A 4225-nucleotide genomic window follows, 5' to 3' on the forward strand; every position below is an offset into this window, starting at 1 on the left:
ACCTATTTAGAACTAGACATACATCATATGGATCTATGTGAAATTATTTGGGTGTGCATATTATATTTGGTTTACCTAAGTGAATATTCTGTCCAACTGCATATTTGTTGTAATTGTTCTTGATTGTATTTGAACCCTATTACTTGTGCTTGCTACTGCTGAATAAACTCCTGAACCATATACTGGTTGGCTGTGATACTGAAAGAGAGAGATGCTGAGATATGTTGTGAAGGACTGAGGATATGGATCACTGTTATAGATAAGGACTTAGTGTGTTTACCTTGTTTAGTTTAGTAAAATCCTAGGCTTGAATATTGGGTGTTGAAGTTTAGGATTGCCTAGCAGGTTCGTGTAGTATTACATCATCTCTATTTGAAACTATTATCCTATTGAGAACCTTTGGGTTCTCACCCGCTGCGGATTTTGTTATTTTTCAGATACAGGACGTGATGCACCTCGCTGACTGTGCTAGATTCTCTTCGACAATGAAGACTCATTTATATTTTGTATTTTGTACTTAGTACTATTTATTTCTCCACTTTTGTATATGTATATGTATATCCCTCTTATTAGAGGTTGATTTTGGAGAAACGGGATTGTATTTTGTTGAACTTCTGGTTCTGTAATATATTTTCTAGCCGGCTTTTTCTTCGCAGGTCAAGACTAGTACTTAATATGTATCTCCTGGTTTTCTGTATATCGACGCTTTTACCTTTAACGCTATGCGTGTGATGACGTCTCACTTTTGTTTTATCCTTCTTTTCACAGGCTCCTAGTTAACTTATATTTCTTCGAATACTATGTATATACTTTTCCATTTTAGAGGTCATAATACCTCGCCACCTCTGATTTATAACTATAGCGTAAGGCTTTGTGTGGTAGGGTGTTACAGTATTATCTTCAAACAGAACAGTTAGAGCTATTTTTCTATCAATTAGTCCACATGTTGATAGAATATATTAGATTAAACTCCTGAGCCAAAAACACTCGTGACTTGTTTCATGTATTACTAGTATTTCAGCATGATTAGAGGATGTTGCTGCTATCGTCTGTTTTGTGGACTTCCATGCTATCCTGTTTGAGATCTTTCTTTGTGTGGATCAGACAAGTATCATGCATCTGCATAGCCAAATAATTGTGACTTGGATTTATATAGATAAAACAATCCCTTATCAACTATTTCATGAAGATATTGAAATATTTCTTTGATTCCATTCCAATATCTTCTAGTTGGAGAGGAACTATACCTGCTAGTAAATTCACAGCAAATGATATATCTGGTCGTGTACTATTAGCAAGAATGACACTGAGATATGGTACTTTAGGACTAAGGATATTTGCATTTTCTTCTTTAGGATAGAAATTAATCATTTTTCACATCCAAAAACCTTACGATCATTGGGGTACTTAATGAATGTGACTTATCCATATAAAATCTCTTCAAGATCTTTTCTGTGTATGCTGTTTGATGAATAAATATCCCATTTTTTGTATGCTCGATCTGCAGGTTGAGACAAAATTTAGTCTTTCTAAGATCTTTCATCTCAAACTCTTCTTTTAGAACTTTTATAATTGTTGGAATCTTTTCAAGGGTTTTAATAATATTTAAATTATTAACATACACACTAATTATAATGAATTCAGATGCAGATTTATTTATAAAAACACATGGGCAAATATTATCATTCTTGAATCTATTTTTGGCCAGATACTCGTTAAGACGATTATACCACATTCGTCTAGATTGTTTTAGACTATATAAAGATCTTTGTAATTTGACTGAGTATAACCCTTGTGAATATTTATTGGATGATTTAAATATCTTTAGTCCTTCAAAGATTTTCATATAGATATCACGATCTAATAATCCGTATAAATAAACTGTTACCACACCCATTAGATGCATATATAGTTTATGGTATGCGAATAAACTAACCAAATAATGCAATGTTATTGTATCTACTACAGGGGAATATGTTTCTTCATAATCTATACCGAGCCTTTGTGAAAAATCTTGAGCCACAAGTCGAGCTTTGTAGCGTACAACTTCATTTTTCTCATTTCATTTTCTCACAAATACCCATCTGTATCCAACAGGTTTTACATCTTCTTGTGTACAGATTACAGGTCCAAAGACTTCATGTTTTATAAGTGAGTCTAACTCAACCTTCATAGCTTCTTCACATTTTGGCCAATCATTCATTTGTCGACATTCTCGACTGTTCTTGGCTCAAGATCCTTACTTTTATCCATAATGTGTAATGCCACATTATATGCAAATATTTTATTGAAAATTATTTTATTTCGGTTCTATTTTTCTCCTGTAAAAACATAATTTATCGAGATCTCATCATTTTCACAATTTTCATAATTTTCAGGTATCTAAATGTCTTCTAGCGTCAATACTATATCAGAATTTTGGACACTTGTTGGTATATTTTTTATGTCTTTATCCTTTTCAATAGGAGTACTTGGTAATATCAAATGCCTCTTTTCTTTTCTGAGGATTTTTATTCTTGGAACCAATTAGTCTACCGCGCTTTTGGCGTGTACTCGTTTCAGTAGTTATTTGTCCAACTAGAGCATCAATTCGAATTGGGATATTTTTAGTTGCTATGTAAAATTTGGTTATCTTCTTTGTATCAAAAATGCATCAGGCAATTCATTTGCTATTTTTTGCAAATGTATAATCTTTTGAACTTCTAGTTCACATTGTCTTGATCGTAGGTCCAGATGCATTAACGATGATGCATTCTAAATAAGTTCTTTATCAAGTGGCTTATTTTCTCCCCCAATATTGGAAACATTGATTTATTAAAATGACAATCTGCAAATCGAGCTTTAAACATATCTCCTATTTGTATCTCAATATACCTCACTATAAAGGAAGAATCATATCCCATATAAATCTCCAATTTTCTTTGGGATCTCATTTTTATGCGAGAAGGTGGGGAAATTGGAACATATATCTTACACCCAAATATTCTCAAATGGGAACATTTAGCTGCTGACTAAAAGCTAATTGCAGAGAAGAGAATTAATGGTAACTTGTTGGCCTCAAACGAATAAGTACCGCAGCATGTAAAATTGCATGTCTCCAAACAGAAATAGGGAGATTTGTTCTCATAAGTAAGTGTCTGGCAATTAATTGGAGGTGTTTAATAAGTGATTCTGCTAATCCATTTTGTGTGTGAAAATTATTTTGATCGGATTTTGTGGAAAATATACTTTTAATTGAATAATTTGAACAAGTAATCTTGCAAACTCCAGGTTGTAAGATGACAAAAAGTACATATATAACCATGTTGAAGATGCGTCTAAAAGGACCATAAAAAAAATGACCCAAAATAATTCATAAAAAAATGTGTCAACTTCTATAATAATAATAATAATAATAATAATAATAATAATAATAATAATAATAATAATAATAATAATAATAATAATAATAATAATAATAATAATAATTCATTGTTTCATTCAGCAACAAGAAGGTAAAAAATTAGTTTAGAATATTTTTTAAATTCTTTTTCTTAATACTACTGTTGCAGGAGCACATTTGAGGCATGAAAGATCAAGAAAGTTTTCTTTAACATTTCAATATCAGTTATCTTTTCCCCATATAATTTCATTCGTGAGGTTATTCAAAGCATTGATGAATTGTATTCATTTATGGATTTAAAATCCTGTAGACGCAAGTGTGTCTACTCATATCGGGTTTGAGAAAGTATTACTATCTTTTGATGATTATACCTTTGTTCAAGGTTCTTCCACAAATCTGCATGATCTTTTAGTGTGAGATATTCAATTTTCAATCTTTCATCAAGATGACGACGAAGGAAAATTATGACTTTAGCTTTATCTTTCTAGGATGCTTTATTTTCAACCTTAATTAGGGATGTTCATGGTTCAGTTTTTTCATAAACTAAACTGAAACTGCACTAAACCATTTTAAATGGTTTAGAAACTGAACCAAACTACTTTGTCAAATAAGAAACTGATTTTAAACCAGTTTACAATACAGTGCACCAGTTTAAACCAGTTCATAAAAATAAAACCAGTTTTAATTGAAAAAACCAGTTTAAACTGGTTTATAGGCTAAAACTAGTTTTAAGTTTTAATATATATATAATTAGTTTTTACATTTTCTCTCTCCCCCTCTCTCTCCCACTCTCTCTTCTTCTCTCCCTCTCTCTCCCCCCTCTCTCTCTCCCTCTCCCCCCTC

The sequence above is a fragment of the Arachis ipaensis genome, chromosome B06 (genome assembly GCF_000816755.2).
Source record: "Arachis ipaensis cultivar K30076 chromosome B06, Araip1.1, whole genome shotgun sequence".
In the NCBI taxonomy this organism is placed as follows: domain Eukaryota; kingdom Viridiplantae; phylum Streptophyta; class Magnoliopsida; order Fabales; family Fabaceae; genus Arachis; species Arachis ipaensis.